General features: G+C 38.0%; 1 long non-coding RNA gene across 3 annotated transcripts in view; it reads right to left on the bottom strand.

Moving 5' to 3' along the window:
* The window catches only part of LOC120362300 (uncharacterized), a 493,086-nt gene that overhangs the window by 269,482 nt on the left and 199,895 nt on the right, over positions 1–23,709 (bottom strand). For all 3 annotated transcript variants that reach the window (XR_012514192.1, XR_012514193.1, XR_005578252.2), the window contains exon 3: positions 15,513–15,671. This is a non-coding gene — a long non-coding RNA (uncharacterized LOC120362300). The remainder of the gene's footprint in view (positions 1–15,512; positions 15,672–23,709) is intronic.

The following is a 23,709-nucleotide window of genomic DNA, read 5'->3' as shown; positions in this document are numbered from 1 at the left end:
TTTTTTTTTTAACCATCTTTACATGGAGAAATGTGAAAAAGATCTCTAAAGCCGTGATCGTCAAATGATGTCTAATAGCTCACATTCCTTGGATTCAAGTTTTAGCTAATCCAGTTATTAAGCAAGTGTTTTGTTGCTGTTATTGTTTTTAACAATAGGATACAATTTGTCCATTTATTGTCTGATCCTATCCTGAATCTGTTTTACATTTTTCCTGTCTGGCATGTCTATGATTCTCACTGACACTTATTTGATTGAGTTTTATATTCATTTCTTGCTCTTTCTGAATTTAAGTTTCTACCTCTGAAAGTCCAGTAAAATTTTCATCAGCATTTCTTCTTCTTTTGTTTTGTTTTGATTTTGGAGGTAAGCTCTGCCCTCTCTAGGCTCCTGTTTGAAGATAGCAAATATTGTGGGAAGAAGAAATACATTAAGATCAATCATACTTTACTTTTTCTCCATCTGAGAGTTAAGGTGGCAAGAAATTCTTTTGGCTTTTCAAAAAGTGAACAGAAGTGTTCCATGTGAAGAATTAGATCATCCAAAGGCCAACTATGCCTGACTAATTGTGGTGCTATTAGCTGGATCAGCAAAGAAAACTTTTTCAGGCTATGACATATATCTTCTCTTACAGCTCAGTTACCCAAAAGTCTCCACTATGATCAACATTCTTGAAAAGAAAAATGCTTTCTAAAGAGTCCAGTTAGCTTTATATAAATCCGTATGGCAAAGGTATGTCCTTTACTTGAAATAATTCCCCACCTTCCCAAACTACCATAAGATGGCTTTTATACAAGTTTAACCAAAGCTGCTTATAAGAAGAAAGACATCAGCTGTTATACAGAAGAGCTATTGGAAGCTGGTGGTCAAATGTGAGCAGAGGCAGAAAGTGTGAAACTTACACACAGACCTAGACTGTAGAATCATAATAAAACATCATGAATTTCTCAAGTAAACACAAATTTATTAAGAGCCAAAGGCGTTTAGTATCATATACGTAAGAAGGCAGAAACAGGATTATAACATGTATATACATACTAAAAATAAATCTAGTAAAAATGGCTGAATAATAAATTTTAGCACTGAAATAAGTACATTTTCAATGATATGGAAAACAGTTTCTGAGAAGTCCAAATAACCAGAGGTTTGCTATAGAATAATATATTATTATGTCTAAAAGTATGCTTCAAATTCATTTTCTTACAGTACAAACAGGTCTAAAAAGGTTAGGTGGTGTTTTCAGGATTGCATGGCATGTTAATGTGAATACTTGAATTAAAATTGAATATGACAAAAATATCCAGGATTGAGATTTATTCAATCACAGTTTGGGTTAAGATTTAACTTTCTATTCTTTTTTTAACCACAATCTTATTGTACTATAATTCTTTATAAGAAACTTAAAATGATATTTACCATTTTCTGTACTTACTCCATAAAATGCTTTATTTCTCTTAGTTTGTGATCATCTGGATGTCTTTTCTTTCAAGGACCACATGCCCTTAAACCAATTTTAGACTTGGCTACTTTTACCACATCTTTAGTGTTCTCTAATTAACCAGATTGCTTTCTTTTCATTTTTCTTGTTAAATCCTAATTTTAAAAAGCATTCCGTATGCAGATTAGTGCATTTCTCCATTAAGTAAATCTGCCTTCTGATTGGTTGACTGTACAATGTTCATTCCAACTTCTCCTGTGTCAAGTAAAGAGCTTAAGAACTATTTATTTTAATGATGCACTATGCATCTTTATGGGCATATATTTTGTTTCATTTACATTCCCTTTCCTTTATTCTTGGTGTAAATTTTTCAGGTCTACAGATAGATTTAGGTATTCAAAAGATTAATAAAATAAAATAATTTTGCACTGTATAGGGTCTAATTTCTGCATCAGTTAGATAAGGGTCTAATTTTTGCATTAGAATTTTTTTCATGGAGATATCATATTGATAAGTGGAATATTTACAATGTACAAATCTAACATTTTTTCAAAGACACTGTTTCATTTCATTTTAGGTAATATCTTTCCAGAATATTTACGTGTTCCATCTTACGATAATCTAATGAAAAAGACATTATTAATATAGCCAGGAAATTCAAGCACCACACATTATATGACAGTACTGAGGACTAACTACACTTCTCAATTCCTCTTTCCCCAAAGTATTCCATTTTTTCGTGGTTCTGTATGGAGACTGTTGGCCAAATTTGTCTCAAGTCTGTTTGTAAGCCTGTCATTATGATAACAACAGCAATATCAAAAATCAAGGAACAGAGAAAGCAATGTTTTCGGTGGATATTATCTAACTACTGAAAGGCCATTACTTAATAGATTTTTTTTAAAATTTGCAATGAATGTATTCCAGAAGTATATCAATCAGTTCTATGTATTTTTTAAAAATAAACTGCACATCCTGCAACCCTTCCATGATGCCTCAAAATCACAATGACGCACTGTGAGTTATTCTGTCTAACCCTATGACATCTGTGGCTTCTTTTCACTTAAGCTGGAGAAGAGAGCTGCTCAAACCTACATTCTATACCTTGTGTGAGGTTTAATGTTTGCCTGAATCAGTACTGGCTGCTATAATAAAAATACCATAGGCTAGGTTGCTTAAATGATAAACATTTACTTTTCACAGATCTGGATCTGGGGATTCCAAGATCAAGGCACTAGCCTTGGTGTCAGGCGAAGATCTGATTTCTGGTTTACAGATGGTGCCTTCTTTCTCTGTCCTCACATGGTGTAAGTTATGAGGGAGGTCTCTGAGGTCTCTTTTTTAAAAGCACTAGTTCCATCCATGAGAGATTTACCCTCCTATCCAAATCACCTCTTAAAGGTCCCCCTCCAAATACCATCCCCTTAAGGTTAGGATTTCAACATATGAATTTTGTGGGAACATAAACAATGTATAGCAATGTTCCAACCCAAATGTGTACGGACCCAGAGCTTCAGCATCCTCCCTCTGCTGGGTTGTCTTTCCACACAGTTAGTTATCTTCTCTCCACTGAAATCCTGCTCATTTTTCCTCCCAGGTATTTCAAACAAAGAAGGGAGAGTACTGCAGTGAGTTTCCGTGCAGGAGTTTAGGACAGCTGAGTTCTCAGCATAGTCAGGTTAGTAGAGTGATTTTGCATTTGCTTATGAGTAGCAGAGGGAGGAAGGTATCTAAATCATTTCTACCACCTTAGCATTCACTAAAGCAGGGAGAAATTGTTTATCTTCTATCTGTAAGCCCCATGAAGGTAGAAGCCTGATTCATTTTTTTCGATTCCTGACTTCAGAACTGTCTGATACTCACAAGGGACTAATAAGTGAGTGAATGAAGGGAAGAATGAATAAGTAGCAAACAGATAGGGTCTACCTCAACTGCTTTATTTGTACTCACTCAGTCATCACAGCAATACTGTCAGGTAAAGGCTACTTCTCCCAGTTTTCAGATAAGGAAGTGAGGTCCAAGCATTTTAAGTTACTTGCTCAAGAATATTTATGTATCCAGTACCCAAACCCAGGCAATTTAATCCTGAAGTCCTGCCTACCCTTATCATTACAGGTGATTGTCCCTTCTGTCAATTTATCTCTGTGTTGGCATTAACTCAAGACAACTTGGACATGGCTCAGTCTCAATTTTTACTCACTGAACTCTCAACACTAAACACACACATACACACACACACACATGCAAACATGCAGTCACACATGCAGAGTTTTACTGTTTGTCCTGTTTTAAATGTATATGTATATACATATACAAATTATATTTGTGTTCTTAGAGAACATATATTTTATATATATATATATATATATATATATATATACATATTTCTTCTCTCTATTAGAGTCAAAGTTACTCAAATTTGTTTTTGGGCCTCTATTTTTGTAATTCTAATGACATTCTTATCAAACGAGAGAATCAGCTTCATACTAAATAGATTCTTTGTCTTTAATATATTTTATTTTGTGAGTTTGATAGCTTCTGATTTTTTCTCATCATTGTCAGATAGTCAATGTCAGTTTATCATTTCAAACATAAGTCAAGTCTTAAATCAGTGATGAAGTTAAAAATATTCATGTGCTAGTATTTGTGGATTTTACCATTTTCCAGTTTAGCAAAGATAACCTTTCGATTATTGGCTTGTTTTTCTCCGCTTTTTTTTTTTTTTACATTACAAGTCTGTTTCTATGCTACAGTGATTTTCAAAATGTTTTATGATGGAAAATTTGGTTTATGGCGGAGAAGGGCAAGATCAGATATCTGGTTTTAATTATGTCATTATCTGCACAATCATGTGTTTTGTCTTTTTGTTTTGTCTTTTATTCTTCTGGGCATAGAGACACTGCTGTTTTGTTGATTGTTCTAGCCCCTCTGCCTAGAACAATGCCTGACACATAGAAATCACGTAATAAGAAGTCTATTTTTCAACTCAATTTATATAAAACATGTTTTCTAACTATGAGCATGGTGAAATTTGATTTGCCCAGAGAAGGAAGCCAAGGTAGCACAATGACCTGTTATTTATTCTGTGCCACTTAAATTTCAAGCACTGTGTTAGGCATATTACAGCTATATATAATGTATAATTCTAATAACTGTCCGATAAATTTATAACACTTAGAAATAAGGAAACATTAGCTTAGATGTATTAGGTATTCTCATAGATTGTAAATGGCAGAATAGACTCAGAATACCAAATCATTTTTCCTGATTTGTAAAGGTTTTTCACACTGATGTTTCTAATGTGATTACCGTAACAATTCCACAACAGCATATATCAGTTTTCTGACAGAGACTTTGACCAGGGGAGAAAAATATAACCTGTCCAGCATGACATAGCTGATAAGTACTTGAACACGGCCCCAATGAAGACCTTTAATGGTAACCTTGAGTCTTGTCCCTCAAAGTGGAGCATATCGTCTGTATTAGCGTGATGGGGTAGCTTCCTGGAAATACCATGTGTGAAGTCTCACCCTACAAGACAGGGCGTCTTCCTAATAATTTGTCTCTTAAGAACAAAATGAGTTGTCTGCATGGTATGGATACAAAGCAGGATGGCAGGTAAGTGGGACCATATACAACAAGACTCCCAAGGTAACACATCTGCCCCAGACCCATTCACTACAGTGCCTTGTGCTGATTTCTTAGAACATTACGCGTCTAATCTTCTGTGAGCCAGCAGATTCGAATTTAAGGCAGGGAGAATCCTGGCATACAGTTTCAAGACAAGGCACAATTTATTATAGGAATCATAATTTCTTCTCTATCTAAAGTGAGATGAAAAGCTGATGGAAGATGCTCTTGGCACTCTGTTAATGGGTGCTAATTAAAGTCCTGCTTTGGGCAAAAGAAAACAGCTGAAGGAGGATTAACACAATAGAACCTCACAGATGGCTCCTAGAATAAGCAAGGTGGGCCAGAGAGGCTATGTGATTAAGACACAACATTATGGAACTTTTAGCAGCTGAAGCTGTTCTGTTCTCCTCATGTGTACACAGTATGAAAGTAATTATTCATATGTAAATTGTGTGATTTTCCCTCTCTCTCTTCTATAAAAAAATGCTTATTCACTGTAAATGCAAACTCTTAAGAAGTAAATCCAACTGAACATTATTCCGTGGCTTCTTTTTTTAAAATTTCCTTCTCTTTTTTCCTGTTTTTAATGCCACCTCTTTTTAGATGTGTCTTTACAAATAAAATGTACATAACATCTGGAACTGCTTAAAATCAATTTCTTTTCTCCTTTATTTTTCTGTTCTATAACTAAAAATGGACTTTCCAATTTGCATCATGCTTTCTTCCTCCCTTTCCTTTATAAAATAAATAAATAAATGCCATCTGGTCTAACAGCGCGGTTGCCAATTATCAGCCTGAGGCAATCCAAAACTGCCAGATAGTCAACGCAGAAAATATGGTTTCACGAAGAAATGCTAACAGAGCCTTTACTGTAGTATGGCTTGGCACTAAGCCAAATTACCGCCCCATGCAAATACTGTCTTATCTCCTAGGGACTTGCAAGAAATCCTTACAATCTGTATTCCGGTATATTAGCACCTTGACTTATCTTAATGAAGATGTCTTGAAAACTCAACTGTTTCATAGTTAATGAAACATATTGACAGCTCAGAAAATCAGATGGGCATTCCTCTGACGAAGCTGTGGAGTTCTCAAGTGAATGAATTTTCAATTTGTTCATTTTACTGAGATCACAGTAGCTTTTTGGTCATGGCCAGCAAGGAATAGAAGCCTTTCCCTGTTGTACTCAGCTGAACTAAGGCTAGAAAATGCAACAGATATTATTAGTCACAGATAGTCTCATCAAGAAACAACCAGTTGTCCTAAGTGACTTGAGCACTAATCGGGTTGCTTTTTAAAATTATAGCAATGGAAGGTTTAGAATCACCATAGAGACCTTACTCCCATGCATTCTGTATATTTAAAACCAATTGACTCCTAGAAATTCTACTGCCAATACTATTATGCCATTTCTGTCTTCATTGCCCCTATTCAGGTCCAAGCTAATAATATCCTATGCCTGCTTTACATTCAAAACCTTCTATACAGTCTTTTATTGTCCATTCTTCCTCCATAGCCAGTAGGGCCTTCTGAAAATATAAGTCATACCATGTAATTCTTCTGCTTGAAATGAGCCACTGTTTTTTCATTGCATTTAAGGATAAAACCCAGAATCTTTAAAAATAAGCTCAAGGATCTCTGTGATCTCATCTCTTAAACCATTTTGATTTTTTTCACTATTTCTCTCCACAAACTGGTCTGTTGGATCTAAAAGAGCAAATATATCTGCTTTGTTCCTGTCCATCATTCCTTTTTGTAAATTTAAAAATAATTTTATTTGTGGAAAGCACAATATCTTTAAAACAACAGATAGATGTATTCGATTGCAATTCAACACATATGGATTGGGGTCTTACTTTGTTCAAGACAAGGTGCCTAGTTTTGATTCTCATTTTTTTTATTTTTAATTTTTTGTAATGGACATGTAAAAATCATACATATTTGCAGGGTGCATAATGACGTTACCATACATAAAATGTATAGTGATCCAATCAGGGTAATTAACAAACTCATTATATAAAACGTTTATCCTTTCTTTGTGTTGGGAACATTTAACATCTTTCTTGTAGCTATTTGAAACTATGTAATATATTATTGTTAATTACAGTCATTCTGCAGTGCTATGGAACACTAGAACTTATTTTTCCTAAGGAGCTGCAATTTTGAATCCTTAAATCTCTCCCTATTCCTTTCTTCCCTCTCTGTTCTATTGTTTTCTTCTATGAGAACAACCTTTTTTAGCTTCCACATAAGAGTGAGAACATGGCGTATGTATCTGTCTATTGTAGTCACTCAAACATTCTCTGAGTTAATTCGGATTGAATGTTGATTCTATCACTTACTATGTTTGCAGTTTAGAAAAACATTCTGAAAAGTCTAAGCCTCAGTTTCCTTATCTACAAGATGAGATAATTACTCCTCAAAATTTTGCTTGGAGTATTCAAGTAGAACATGCTTGTAAAGCTCAGTCTGTTGGTTTCACAAAACATGTTACAGAATAAATAAATGTTAAACAAATATTTTAATGCCAGCTCTTTCATCTACTATCTCTATGACTTTAGCTAAATCTCCTAGACTTGTTAAGTCTCCTTATCCTTAGATTGGGATAATAACATTTTCAGAAGAGATTTCTTGTGAGCAATTAAATCATAAAAATACTGGTAGCAGAGACTAGCAAATAGTAAGTGTTCAATGAACGGTGTAACCACTGTTTTACTATTACGGATTTGTACTATAAAAACGAAAATGGTGAGTTCACGTGACCTCACTAGTTTCAGCAAATTTTACTCTTATATTCCCCCCTGCACCTCTGTTGTGCCCCACACCTCCTCAGTCTATTAAAGATACAAGGCTACATGTGAAAAGCCTGAACCACCATGTTATCAAAAACTTATTCAGGACCCTAGATTTAGATTTCTCCAAATAATCCTTTTGCTACTCTCTCCCTGCTTTCTGTTCTTATCCTGCCTCCCACCCCCCGGTTTCCTTGCTTCTGCACACATCACATTCATACCTTGACCCTCATGTGCTTTAAGCTCCTCGATCGGTGGCCTGCGAAGTTTGCCATGTGGGTTTTGCCTTTCCTCTAAGATGTCTCTTTCAGATTACGTCTTTCACATTTTGTCAAGTAACCTGCATTTGCAGTCCTGTAGGCGTTCCCTTTAGACGCTGGGAGGTGTGCTATATATGCTTTCCCAGCAGCTCTCCACCACACCAGCAGGCATCAGACCACATATATATTGTCCACTATGCTATCTTCCTTTTGAGGATAAAGAACTGACCTATCTTGTTCACTCAGCACAGTGCCTGCTACGTGGATTCTAAATCAATATGTGTTAAAAGAATAAAACCACAAGCTTGATAGATCCCAACTTTATGCCCTCAAATACCCATGCGAGACATTCAGTTCTGTCTGGGCCAGTCCTTCTGGCAGCTGATCAAATATATATTTGAACATTGAGAAAAAACTTCTACATGGGAAGGTTAGTATACACCTTACTTGCAACTTTTTAAAAAGAGGGAGAGTAGGACTTATGTTACTTATCAGAGCATCATTTCTTCATCTGAGTAATAGAGACTACAGTGGTAACAACATAAAGTTGTGTGGATTAAAACATTCATAAAGTATTTAACAGAGAAATGTACATTAATTGTGTTCTTCTCTCTTGTATTAGAGTGAAAAAGAACATCTTACAAAGAGTAAAAAATATGCCAAAAACATGTTAAATTGACTACTGATATTCATATGCCTGTTTTATAATAGAATGAGGTTGGAGTTCCCCTCTTCCTTGAAGTGCTGTGAACCATCTGTATTGCATCCATGTATCCAGGTGGAGATAAAGGATGGGAGAATGTTCTTCCTGCCACTCACAAAGAATTGCTTTGAGCCTCAGGCATAAGACCTAATTATTCTTATGATCTCACTTTGCAGAGATAAAAATGTTGTGATTGCTCATGAAATTAAGCAGCATCCTTTTCAGTCTGTTGACATTGATTGGCTTGATGTCTTAATTTAAAGAATAAAATGAAAATATGAGAGAACTGAAATGAATTCCTGGCAGTACTTTTTATAACCAGGAATTTTCACATTTCAGGAGACTAGATCATCATTTTGCACACAGTAACATCAGGAAGAGGGTGAAAATGACAGTTGGAGAACTTGCATGATGTTTGTTATTTGGCTATCATTAATATTACGGCATTAAAAACATTTCAAAACTAGCCAAAACCTAAATTCTTTCTTTCTGCAGACAATAATGTTGCTATCCATTATTCGCTGTGACATAACCGACTTTATCAATACTACGGCTTCCTATAAGGTGAGTATATAACACAGCATTATCTCATCCATTAACATGTAACTGGAGAGAACACCTGATAGGATTGTAGACATTTTGAATGAAATAATTGGCGATACTTTGTCACAACAGTATTCATGTGCATATTGCAACCTGAACTAACAAATTCTATGTCTTCAATACATTTTATTGAACTTCTTTACTGACAAAAGACCAGAAATTTAGTAACCAGCTATTCAAAAACGTTTATGTACCTAGTCTCTCCCAAAACACAGTTCTAGTGTCTGAGAATATACAGATGAATAAGTCATTAAAAATGCTAACAATTAGGAAGTTTACTCTTGGGCTAACAAGCAAATTAATAATAATAGGAATATGTGGTAATTTCCGTCATAGATGTAAAATGTAGGAACACTGCAATGTCATCAAAATGCAAGAGGGACCCAGAGATCTGAGAGTAGGAGATTGAAGTAGGGGAAGTTTTAGAAAAAAATACGTATTATTTGGGCTGAATCTCAATAAACGAATAGCAATGCCAGGGCTGGTCATAAGAATGGAAGCGGGAAAGGATATTTTAAGCAAGAAGAAGAAGAATTCAGAAGGCCTAGTTTTATCAGTTTGCTATTTTCATGAAATTTTAAATCACTTCTTCTGGCTGCAAGGGTACATGTGAAGTAGAGATTGGCAGAAGGTATTACTTGATGTGATACATACAAATTATAAAGGGCTTTCCACATTAAGACAGGGAGTTGAAACTTTCCCCAGAAAATTATGAGGAGCCATAATTATTTGCAACAGAAACAAGATGACATTGGATATTTGTTTTAAATTATTCGTTTGACAAATGTTTGCAAGGACAATTAAGAAAATAAAGGCGTCAGGCGGAAGCCCAATGGAAGATGATATTATAGTAACTCAAGTGAGAAGTGGTAAGTCTTTCAATAGAGGGATCAATGCATTAAAGAAATAGCCTATGTACTTTAAACATTCAACAGATGTGGTTGTATTTGGTAAGACTTGGAATTGCACAACTTGATGGGTAGTGCTACAGTTAGGAAATATGACAGGAGGAGATTTGGATCAATGAGATGAGATTACATTTTATATCTGAAGTCATGTTTTATGCTATTAATTATAGTTGCATACAGTTTTTAAAAATTAAATCATAGTATGCTTTCCTTATCTTCTCAGGAAATAATTGGGTTTCAAATTAGTGATGCTTTGCTTTTGTTCTATATAAGAGTAATTTAAAGTAAAATGAGCCATCATGTATTTTTTTCAGCCTTATTTTACAGATAACCAAATAAGGTTCAAAGAGAGAAAAATATGTTCAATTTTCATGATTCCTGAGAACAAGAATAAAGACTACCACCAAATTAAATACTGACCAAATTATCTACCAATTCTGCATCAATTAAAGTTCAGGGAACTCTATAGTCTCGTCCTAATTCTTTCCTGCTTTGCAGCATTCTGAATGTAAAATTACTCATGTAGTCTTGTCTAGGTATTAGTTACTGAGCCAATCCTGAAGAAAGCTAAGAAAACAAACAAATGATAGTCCCAAACAAAACATGATGGGACTTAGTTTAAAATTTGTCAGTGGACACAAGGCAAAATTTCCATGTAAGCCTAAATACACCTGGCAGAGTTTGTTTTCTGCAAACAAACTATCCTTCCTCACTTCCATCCTCATCACCTTTGTGACCTGCAGTGTTGCCTTTTTAGGAATAATTCTTTTTTTCTCTAGATTTCAGCCCCATCAGAGTTGCTTGCAGAGGGTGAAAGATACAGGCTGCAAGTTTCCACAGGTGGGAGTACAACTCCCTAGGGGTGATGTTGGGTAAAATATTTAACTTATCTAAGCTTCAGTTTCCTTTTCCATAGAACAGGAATAATCAAGGGGCATGGCTCTCAAGAAACACAGTTGAGATCCTATATGTGACATGACATAAGTTTTGGAAAAGGGAAATTGCCCATTCCCTCATTTTAACACCCACCCATTAACTAATATTTTAATTTGGCATGATATTCTTACTGCTGTTAAACCCTTAAGTTAAAAATCTCTTTCTGTGTGCTTCAACATCACCCCGCACGTATTTCTATCACGGTACTGATAAGACATTATTGCAGATATTTGGTGGTGGTTTCGGACCTGGCATTTAGGAGTTGAACTTCAACACAGAGTTTCCTGATCATCCACTCAATCCATTAGTCTGTGTTCCAAAAATAATACCAAGTCCCTCTTTTACCCTGATTATAGTCCAGGAGATCATTTTTCTCTTTAATATTCCACTTTCTAGCTTCGTCCTGTTATGAGGCTGGATCTTTACCTGGTTGTCCACGCCCTGAAACACCACCTGTATCTGCCATCCTTGTCACCTCAGTTCCCAGTGAGTCCAGGCGCAGGAAGCCACCACATCAGGTATGGTCAGATTATCATCCTTACAACTGCAACCAAAGCCAGCCTATGCTAGCTGCCCATATGAACAGTGCTTCCTTCACCAGGGATTTCTTGAGCTGTGCATAGTTTTTACAAACATTCTTTGGAACACACATTGCACTCCTGGTTTCCACTGCTGGTGCTGTTATGAGGCATAGCAGCCTCAGCATCCTCTGAGCCTTTGGAATGTCTTGTCTTCTCCCAAAAATGTCAGAAAGTCAAAGGTATGGGCTTTGGAACCAGATAGATCTGGGTTAAAGTCCCTACTCAGCTTGTGTAACAAGACATTGGGTGGCAACTTCCCTTCGTTAAAATGCTAAATCACTTTGAGCCCCAGTTTCCTCATATTTAAAATGGGGAAAATGAAGCTACCTCATAAAGTTATGATGAGCACAAGATATGAAGCTCTCAGTATTGTCCATATGCTTATATGCAGCAATACTGCCACAGGTGACTCAAATCACCGTCTTCGTAATGCTGGATTTCACAATGAAGTCCCAACTGGCTTTTGGGGTTCTAGTCTTCACCCAGAAATCCATTCTCCATGCAACAGTGTTTTAAAAATATTAATGATGTTACTTTATATGTCTTTAAGCTCTGCGTTGTCCTTCCATTGCAGTAGCAAAGAAAGACACACACACACCAGGCCAAGGCTCCTTCTTCTGGCCTCTGCCCCAGCCTGTTTCTGACTCCCCACCCTGCTCACTGTGTCTGAGGCACACAGGTTTTTTTCCTGGTCCTTAAGCGTCTCATACGAATGAGAGCCCAGACACACCGATGCCTGCTGGTCCTCCAGCAGGAAGGCAGCCCACCTGGCTGACTTTCTTTCAGGTCTCACCTCCTCTATGGCCCATGCACCCAGCCTTTGCTGCTCATCACCCTCTATTCTATCTCCTTGCATTAGTCTCTGCAAATAACTTCCCATTCTGAATTATTGAATTTTCTGGAAAGTATGCTTTATTACATACTCATTTGTTCATGATCAATTTCTTTTTCCTTTATGTGAATGTCAGCTTTATGTGAAAAGGGACTTTGTCTGGCCTGTTCCACGATAACAGAGCTGTTAAGGACATAGACACTGGAGTCAGACTTTCCAAGATTAATTCCTAATTTCACCTCGTAATAATTGTGTGGCTCTGGGTAATTTCCTTTCTTTATAAAAAATCAACTTATTGCCAGGTGCGGTGGCTCAAGCCTGTAATCCCAGCACTTTGGGAGGCCGAGGCGGGTGGATCACGAGGTCGAGAGATCGAGACCATCCTGGTCAACATGGTGAAACCCCGTCTCTACTAAAAATACAAAACATTAGCTGGGCATGGTGGCACGTGCCTGTAATCCCAGCTACTCAGGAGGCTGAGGCAGGAGAATTGCCTGAACCCAGGAGGCGGAGGTTGCGGTGAGCCAAGATTGCGCCATTGCACTCCAGCCTGGGTAACAAGAGCGAAAACTCCATCTCAAAAAAAAAAAAAAATCAACTTATTATAAAGTGCTTATTGAGAACAGTGCCTAGCACATAGTAAATTATTTATAAATTGTATTATCAGAATTGTTATTATCATCATCCCACCTATAAGAGATATAGGTAAACAGAGGTGCTCAACAAATATCTATTACCACAATGTTTGAACCACAACTGGTAATCAGAAAATGCAGTTTGCTCATGTTGCTGTCAATGAAAACAACAACAAAAATAATAACATAATAGGACCTTTATAACCCTATCAGCAGAAGCAGCATTAACTGTGCTGAGTATGAGAATGTTGAAAAGGTGCACAGAAATCATGAAACTGTACTTTTTTTTTTTAATTTTTCTTATTATCTTCTTTGCAATACACAGATATTCAATACGTACAAGATGTTCTCAAGAATCTGGAAATACAGAGGTTAAGAAAATAGACTCATTGTCCATAAGGATCACATTCCAGTGCAGATACATGCATTTAGAGTAATCACCGTTTCTTAGAGAGTTGGGAAAGGTTTTGGAATCTTAAAGGAAGTGATTCCCACTTCTTCCTAAGGGGGGTGGAATGCTCTCATAGAGTAGACACCAAATAAAGTGTAGTTGATTTTTTTTTTTTTTTTTTTTTTTTTTTGAGACGGAGTTTCGCTCTTGTTACCCAGGCTGGAGTGCAATGGCGCGATCTCGGCTCACCGCAACCTCCGCCTCCTGGGCTCAGGCAATTCTCCTGCCTCAGCCTCCTGAGTAGCTGGGATTACAGGCATGTGCCACCATGCCCAGCTAATTTTTTGTATCTTTAGTAGAGACGGGGTTTCACCATGTTGACCAGGATGGTCTCGATCTCTCGACCTCGTGATCCACCCACCTCAGCCTCCCAAAGTGCTGGGATTACAGGCTTGAGCCACCGCACCCGGCTATAAAGTGTAGTTGAAATAAAAATTAGGAATTCTTTAAGTAAAGAAAATAGGTGATTCTAGAAGAAAGATAAAAGAGATTGTGATTATATAAAAAAAATCAGAGAAACATTAGCAATAGGAGGATCTGTAACACTGCCTAAAGGTAGGAAACAGGCTGTGGAGATTCAACGGCATTTTAACGCCAGACTGACAACTGTCATGGTTTTGGGATGAAGTGTTAACAATAAATATCAATGGAGCAATATTAAAAATTTTTAAATAATAGAATTTTAAAATATATAGAGAGAATAATTTAATTATTTTAAATTAATAATTTTAATTAACTGTAATTAATAAGATGGGTTTGTTTTGGACAAGGGCAAAGAGAAGAATTTCACTTTGGAAACTTTTATAATATTCATAATTAGAATAGTTGGAAGGTAGCATCTATGAGGAAGATAGGGAGCAGATTTTAAGGGATTTAGGACAGAAGGTCAAACAAATTTGGCAGCGCTGAGGATGTGAATATTGAGGGAGGAAGAAATCCAAAGAGCTACTGGTATGTCTATTTCAGAAGACAGATTTGTTTTTTTTAATAACAGACAAGTATATAAGGACTACAGGTTAGAAACAGCTGAGTGGTATAATAATCTGTATTTGAAAATGTTACTTTATGATGAACTGACCTATAAATTTTTAATCTATAAATAATTTATTAATGGTTTCCTGTGTGAATATGTTTGTGCGAGGGCTTATACATAGAGTAATTATGCCATTTTAGTTAGGACAGTCTTGGTTTTTTACTTACCATCCCTGAAACAATTATTACTACCACCCCCTTCTCTTTACAAGTGTTTTTGGCTGTGGATCATAAGTTATATGTTCACTCACGTTATAAGGAAATTCAAAGCTAAAAGTTTGAGAGGTCTCTGCCTCTTAGGAATTTATAATATAGTGTAGAAGGCAGACATCTTTGAATAAAATATTTTTTAAAAATTGTTATTAGAATAAAATAAAATGTGTGAAGACTCTAAAGTCTGGAGTAACTGTTAATTTTTATCCTGGTTTCACGTGCGCTGCTCTCTCGGTGCTGAACGAGCAGATGACTTTTTTTTTTTTTTTTTTTTTTACAAGGACTTCTCCTTAAATGTCATTCCAGGAAGATGGCCTCAAGTAAGGGCTAGCTAGCATGATGTCCTAGACACGCTGAAAATCCTCACAGAAACAGTGTGAGGTAGGTATAATTACCTCCACTTAGAGAGCTGGAACCCAAGAAGCTGAGCGACAAACTAACTTGTCGCATGGAGGCGGATTTGAATGCCTGAAGGCTGATATCAAAGATTCTTACCTTCCACTTTTTTCTTCTACTTCAGAGGACCACAGCCTTGTCGGGAGAAGCTACGTGGAGAGACGCATGAATGCAGCTCTCTCCAGTGAGGATCCGCACAGTATGTCAGCGCAGGAGAAGGAAAGCAGGAAATCACCCTCTCATCAAGAAGGGTGATTGCTGTTGAGCAAACACAAGTGAAACCCATTTAAAGTCGATTCAGCTAAGCTGACATAATATTCAAAGTGATCCAGGAGGATGTTATAATCAACAGTGTCAAAAGTAGCATTAAGATCAAGCAAAATTAAAATATTCAAACTGTCAGATGCCAACCGCATTAATAAATCATTAAAAAGAAAATCTCGGGCAAGTGCTGCTCTGCTGTGAAGTGATAAAAAGCTGGATTCAAATTGCTCGGGGAGATTATGTCTCTTCCTTCAGGAGAACTTGTTATGGCTGGCTATGAATGCTCTGGTCCAAAGAGGCACATTCAGTACCTGAGCCAATGGCTACGAATAGCACAGCAGTTTATTTCTCGAGACTTAATTGTACTCTTGAAACACTAAGGAGAGAAATTCATCCACTGAATAACCGTTTATTGGTTTCTGACTCAGATGAGCAGGATGACAGGTGCTGTGTGTATAGAAATTGCTAAGATACAACCCCTGGCTTCAAGGTACTTATGGTCAAGGGACTCAACATTTCACACACCTATATATATATATATGTGTGTGTTGTCCATATATATATGTGTGTGTGTGTGTGTGTGTGTGTGTGGTCCAGGGTTTTTAACTGTAATTGGTGGAAAAAATAAAAGTACATGTATTTCATCTTTCTGGAAGTGGAAGTCTTTCTGTGTGTGTACTTTAGAAATACAGATTCCCCATATCTATCCATAAATTTGACTCAGTAGCTCTAAATCAGAGTTCATGAATTTGTTTAATCAGTCTCCATCAGGATATCTAGTGACATCTAAGTTTGATCACTAATCTTTGATTCCAAATATTTTAAAGAATTTCTTGATTCTTGCAATTTATGGATAAAGGCTCACCTTACTTGCAAATAAGCTCAGCACAAGAAAAAATAAATCGGTAAAATGAATTTCCATCAAGACCAAGCTACTTTCATAACCTTCAGCAATTTTTCACATATATTTGTTTGATTTCTCTAATGACTTTATAACTTTTCTAAAGAAAAGGCTGGGTATCATGTTAATTCTATATTTATCTTTGCCTGTTCTCTCCTTTTAAATTTACTAAGTACACAGTAGATGCTTAGGAAATATTTGCTTGATTAATAACCTACAAATAACTCTCATCTTTACACTATCATGTGTTTCTCAAAAGTCCAATCTTTTTGGCAGCACCTGCCAAAAAGCCTTCCCAGAAGGCTTGCAAACTAAAATTAGCCAGATAGAAATTAAAATGTTGCTAAAATGACAATAGACATTAAAATTAGTTCCAATGGTTAGAATCTTGGATAAGTAGAGATTGACTCTGAAGGGTAGGGAGTCTCACAAGACATCAGATCATGTCATATCCCACATTCACCTTCTGTGATCCTCAGAGTCTACACTGATCAGGAAAAGAAAGAACAGTGCCATTTCTCCTGCTTTGCTGCAGAAGGCCACCACCATCCTTTACACAGGAGTTCAAACACTAGCATAGTCTAGGCAGTCAGACAAGGCATCATCATGATGACGCAGGATAGTTATGAAGTATGTTCTATTCTTATAACGCTGTATTTAAAGTGCACAGCAACTTTTAGAGATAGATGGCCAGAGTTTAAAGCTCTACTTCACTATCTCCTGTCTTTGAGACAAAGCCAAGCTTTTTCCCTTGAGACTCAAGTTACTATTTGCAGTAACTTAATAATAATTGTCTCTACCTCGTATGATTGTTCTGAGCATTGGCTTCATGTATGGATATTGATATATGACCAATAATCAATAAATGTAAGGTGTTTTTTTTTTCCCCATGACTGTCTTCCATTAATCGGGAGTCTTTTATAAACCTAAAACTAAAAGCCATCTCTGGCATCTGGAGTTAGAAAGTTATTGGTTCAGCTAATAGGAAAGTCAAGTGACAAGGGTGGCTTGCGGCAGGCATGCATTTAGATACTTAGACAATTTGCCTTTCTCAGCACCTCTCCATTGTTTCTCCATGTGGAGTCAAAGACGACTCAATTTCTTAGCATGCGCTCTCATAAACGGGAAAGAGCAGTCTCATTAAACATGCTAATCCCTACAAAAAGAGTGTAATATATTTGAACTATCTCTGAGCCCTGGCAAAAGGGTAGAGCAATAAAGTTCTCTCTGGAAAGTTTGAATTACAGGTCTATCCACTACAATGGAGGAAAGTTGGGGGGTACTATTATTGATAACTTTGCTTGATGAAGGCAGACAATTCCAAAAAAGATGCAGGCAATAAAGGAGGGCGATTAGTATTTGAAGAAATTGAAGAAAGGAATGTTGGTTAGGAATCAATTACAAACATCCATTATAGTCCACCTACAAGTCCTCTAGCATAAACACATACCATTCTGTTCAACGATATAATTTCTCAACTGTCTACCTAATATAATGCAACCACTGTATGTTAAAACTAAAAAATAGTTGATCTATCCTCATAACAGGCAAGCTAAAATCAGCTTTGAGATCAGGGTTCAGGCTTTCTGGCACATGTATGTTGAATTACTTTACAACATCCCATAGACAGTGGCAGAAGAAAACCAGAAAACACTTCCTGTTTGACAAGGGGAGAAAGGGAGCTGTGCACCGTTCCCCAGCCCATGGTCCAGGTGGTGTTGATAGAATGACTGCTTGATCAGGCCATCGACCATGCCTCCCAGCTCTGCTCTATAGCGGAATCTCTTTACTCCATTTCTCTGAACATCATTATTTGAGGGGCCTATTGGGGAGGATTTTTGTAATTGAAAAGAACACCAAGAAGTCTATGTCTTCCCTTTTGGAGGTTGTGCTGCTTTAAAACCCATTTTTACTGTATGTTTGGAATTTGGAGGCTGCTTACCCTGTAACAAGATTATATGTGTGTGTGTGTGTGTGTGTGTGTGTGTGTGTGTGTGTGTCTATGTGTCGTGTGTATATACATATATACACACATATATCTGTGTGTGTGTGTGTATACACACACACACACACACACACACACACGACACAGACGCGAAGACACACATTTGTATACTAATATATTAGTCTTTGTCCCTGGTTTCTGGCACAGAGTTCCTAAATCCAATTTTCATAAGTGATTATGGTACTAGGAACAACTTTATTATGATATTTGTTTTTTACAAAGCTTCTAAATCCCTTGACGTTTTCTAAGTGATGGGAGACCTTTCCATTGTTATTCATAACAAGCCTTTTGGTCACACCTGCACTTACGTTGACCGGGGACTTAGAGCAAGACCTTAAACAGCCTTCAGATGGGGCTGGTTACCAGGAAAACCAAGTGATTAGAGTCTAAGAGAATTGACTCTCCCTCTGCCAATCTCCAGGAAAGGTAAGGACCAGGGGCTGGGAATCAAGCTCTCTATAAAGCCTCTTGGACAATGAGATGAGCTTCTGAGTTGCTGAATGCATCTGTGTGCATGGGGGCTGTGCACAGTCACCTTCTCAGGGACAGAGGTCCTTCTCGACCTCACCTTATGTACCTCTTTATCTAATTGTTCATTTGTATCCTTTATAATTTTTTTAAAAGATAATATACTGGAAAACCTAAGTGTTTGATTTCTCTGAGCTGTCCTAGCAAGTTAATCAAACCCAGGAGGGGGCAGTAGGAATCCTTGTTTGAGCACCTACTATATACCAGAAATAAAGCTAAATGCTAGAAAGAAAAAAAAAAATGAGGAAACAAAAAGAGTCGTATTTTCCTAAATTTCTAAAAAGGGTTGAAAGAAAACAAACAAGCAAATTGATACATTATGAAATTAACAAACTCCATATATGATTGGTGTAATGCAGGAAATGGGAGTATCAAAATCACAAAATTTCTATAACAATCTGAGAGCTGTTCTGTTAGCTCTTGATGTTTTAGTCTGAAAGTAAAATATGAGAATGGGTTAATCACGGAGAGAAGTACGAAGACAGAATCCTACGTAGAGGGAATACTAACTTAAAAGGCCACGGGCAGAGGGAAAACTTAGCAAGAGAAGGTCATTGTGACTCAGCCACACGAAGTGACCGCAGCTCTGGAACGAGAGGCAGGTAGATGAATTAAAAGTGAAGACGTACACTGACCTTCCAGGACACGTGGGCTGTGTGACCAGCTCCAGGTGAAGATTTCCGGGATATTTGTGGAGTCACCCGAATCCCCTGGCCCTCGTTTTCCTTCTCTCTCAATTGTTTATTCCTTGACCCAATTCCAGTGGTGTGAAAGTTAAATACGAGATCATCTCTCTGCAAAATGCTTTCATCCGGGGGATCTTTGCAACAACCACAACATCACATCAGTGTGTGGTTGGGGGGTGACAGTTTACACAGTTTATAAAAAAGGAAGGATAAAACTGCTGCAGGACTTTTTCCTTAGTTCAGCTAAGAGCGGGATCCTTATCTCACGGCCAGGAAAAATTAGGCTCGCAGATGACTTGAAGGGTGAGAATAATGGGATTTATTGGACAAAAAGAATAAAAGGGGGAACAGGAACTCTCCTCAGGGCCAGGGTTCGGGCTACTGCAGGCTTCCCACATCACAGACTGAATTCCAGGTTCCACCCATGAAGAGAAAGGGCCAAGCCGCTACCCTCCACAAAGAGCATGAACTTCTGTGGCTCCACCCCAGTGCGCATTCCTCCCAGGAACAGGCCAGTCGGAGTTTTGCAAGGAGCCTTCCCTACCTGACCCTCAAAACCCCATTGAGGGCCGTTGTCGTGGCTCATGCCTATAATCTTCCAGCACTTTGGGAGGCGTAGCGGGTGGATCACCTGAGGTCAGGAGTTCGAGATCAACCTGGCCCACATGGCGAAACCTTGGCTCTACTCAAAGTAGGAAAATTAGCTGAGCGTGGTGGCGAGCGAACATGGGAGGCAGAGGCTGCAGTGAGCCGAGATTGGGCCACAGCACTGCAGCCTGGGCCACAAAGCGAGACTCCATGAAAGAGAGGGAGAGAAAGAGAGGGGGAGAGGGAGGGAGAGAGAGAGAGAGAGAAAGCGAGCAAGCGAGCAAGCGAGACCTCATTGAGAAGTTCTGTCGCAGGAGGAAGCGGAGGAGAGGTTTGCAGAAACTGGAAGGTAATGAAAGGAAGGAGGTTTAAGAAACTATACAGATCTGTGCCCCATTTGCCTGGTGTGCCCCTGTACTGGGAAGGTTCCAGGGTATCTGTGAAGAATAAATAAAAAAGACCAGAGGCCTCTGAGATCTTTGCTAAGAAATTCTGCCAGCACTCTGAGACCTGAGGAATTCATTCCAGGGCACCTTGGTGGAAGGAGCTCACCAGTGATTAAAGACCACGCCCTTTTTTAATTTTGGAGGAATGGTCTTGGCTCGGAAGAATGACAGGCAGCCCCCATATGACAGGCTGAATTAGCCACTGACTTGGTCAGTGGGGGCTCAGCTTTAATTTGATTTAAAGCAAACAGAGAAACTATGTTTCCATGGATCTAAATATTAGAAGACATTTTATTGTGATCTCTTCAAGGCAAACTAAGACATTTTTCTGGATTATGAATATTCTCAAAATAAAGTAGGAGCCAAGCATATGTACAGTCCATTATCACCTTAGAGAATTAAATAAGATTTCCCAATCGATAGGGGAGGATGGGGAGAGTTGAGCAAGAAACTAGTTTTAAATTGCTAGATAGGAGGATGGGCAGAGCAACCCCTAAATAAGTTCCCTGTGATAATCCCCGGGACAGAAAACTCCTCTGATTTCAGGTAAGAAAGTAAGAAAGCAGAGATAAAGAAAATGATCAAAAGCCATTTTCATCTGTAAGAAAATAAAGAGAAATACAGTAAACAGAAAAAAAAAATTAATTCTTCTCTTGCTAAAGTTTCTATTTCCTGCTTAAGGAGAGAAAGTAGCACCTCCCTCCCAGACCACTTTAACATATAACACTTCGAAACCTACTAGTCCTTCTGATTTGAGGAATAAAAACGAACTACAGACCCATCAAATGTCAGAGAAAATTGCTTTGTTCCAAATGGGCTATCTTTAGCCACGGTTGTTACAATCTATTACTAATTCTATGGACAGTGCATAAATTAGCCTCTCCTTAATTGGCAGTTGCAAAGAAGTCTCCCCAGGAAACTTCCTTCTAAGGGAAGATTTAAAATTCCATTAGTAGCAATGACAACATTGTAGCCAAGAGGAGGTGGAGCTGGTCTTATCTTTTGTCTAAAATATTCCGAGTAATTGATGAGAAGGCAAGAGAGTCAGGCCTGAGCAAGAGTGAGAGAGAGAGCAAGAGAGAGAGAGAGGCCTTTGGTTGAATGATTGATAATGGAACCTTTCTAATTGCATCAGCCCTTTCCAGAGGAGACAGGTCAAGCAACTTATAGATCCACAGCTGCAAATTTAAGAGTTTTGTTTTGTTGTGGTTTTTTTTGACAAATATCTATAATTTAAAATACAATTATTAAAAGATAAGATGGATGTGAACAGCTTGTTTCTTTTTTTCATGTAGTAGTCAAAGAAGGATAGGGGAGACTTTGCTGCCATAATGGAAGTAAGTGTTACAACCTCAGTGACAGGGCTTGGGGTGGGTAGCATTAGATTACCAAGCACTAAAGCAGTGAAACTGAGATTACCTTTAACTCCATGAGGCAAGTGTATACCCTCCTATTTTCTGTCCTCCCAACATGACTTACTTTAAAATGGTGTTTTATTTTCCAATTGTAAATAGCATTCATGTTCCTTATAGAAGTTTATAATAAAATAAAATATCTTCCACAATCAGCTGTCATGGTGAACTTCTGCCAAAGTATTTTTCCCATGTATAAATAGTTTTAAATAGTTAAGATTTATATAACCCATGCAATAATCTGATTTTGTTCCTACTTGGTATTAAAATACATTTCGTAATGGCATTAGAAACACTTCATACATTTATTTTTAATATACACTCAGTCCTGAGTGTACTGTTTTGACATTTGAGTTTCATAAGTCTGTTTCTAAATTGAATAAAAGAAAAAAAATCAGTTAACCAAATATACCTTTTAAGATTTGCTATGAGGAATTTCATTTGTTTACTCTTGTAAATAATTATCTGATAAATTAACTGTATTGGATAACATTTGTTTTGCCAAATTGCTTTTCCAAATCTTTGTATCTGTTCTGTGCCTTCACCATACCCCAATAAGCAAGAATTAATTTCATATTTGAAGTCTTTCCAGCTCAGGATTTGAACTTTACAAAATCACACAATGTTTCCTCAACCCAAGTCTTATATAAATTCATCTCAGTGGTGAATCACTAACTAACAAAGGCATACTCAGGTTTGGAAAATATCTCCCTTCTGATCCAGTTGAGTCATTGGGTTTTCTGTTTCAACCCTATTTCTCTTCAAATCCCACTGATATGGGACGGGGGCAGGGAAGTCATGGGTAGAGAAGGGCAGGGTCCCTGGCGAGGGCTCCACCCCCAAGCCTGTACCCACCTAAGTGAGAACAGGCATTCCTGTTTTTGTGCCCAAATACGGCATCTGCCAAGACCACTTTGACCCAACACACCCGCCCTCATCCTGTGCCCATATAAACCTGAGACCTGAAGCAGACACAGACATAAGTGGCTGGGCATTGAGAGGAGCAGAGGAACACACCAGCAGACACCAGCAGACGTTGGCAGACCAGAACGACATGGATGCCAAGGGGAGTTCAGCCAGGGGTAATCAGAGGAGTGCTGCCACTGCATGGCCTGAATCCAGGGGAAGAACACCTTCCCACTCCATCCCCATTCTGACTCCCCATCCATCTCCCTGAGAACCACCTCCACCACTCAGTAAACCATGCTCTCAACTTTCCAGCCTACATGTGATCTATTTCTTCCAGTATCATGGGCAAGAACTCAGGGTGTCACACTGGATCCCTGTCCTTGTAATAAGGCAGAGGGTCTATTAAGCTGACTAACACAAGTCACGTACAGATGGCTCAAATGAAAGAGCACACTGTAACACATGCCCACTTGGGCTTTGGGTGTCTTAGACACTGCCATGGGGACAGAGCCCAGAGTACTCCCCACAGCCTCTGCACCTGCCCACCTGCATGCTCC

Source organism: Saimiri boliviensis, chromosome 15 (assembly GCF_048565385.1).
Source record: "Saimiri boliviensis isolate mSaiBol1 chromosome 15, mSaiBol1.pri, whole genome shotgun sequence".
Lineage (NCBI taxonomy): Eukaryota > Metazoa > Chordata > Mammalia > Primates > Cebidae > Saimiri > Saimiri boliviensis.
This window is presented reverse-complemented; position numbering and strand designations above follow the sequence as displayed.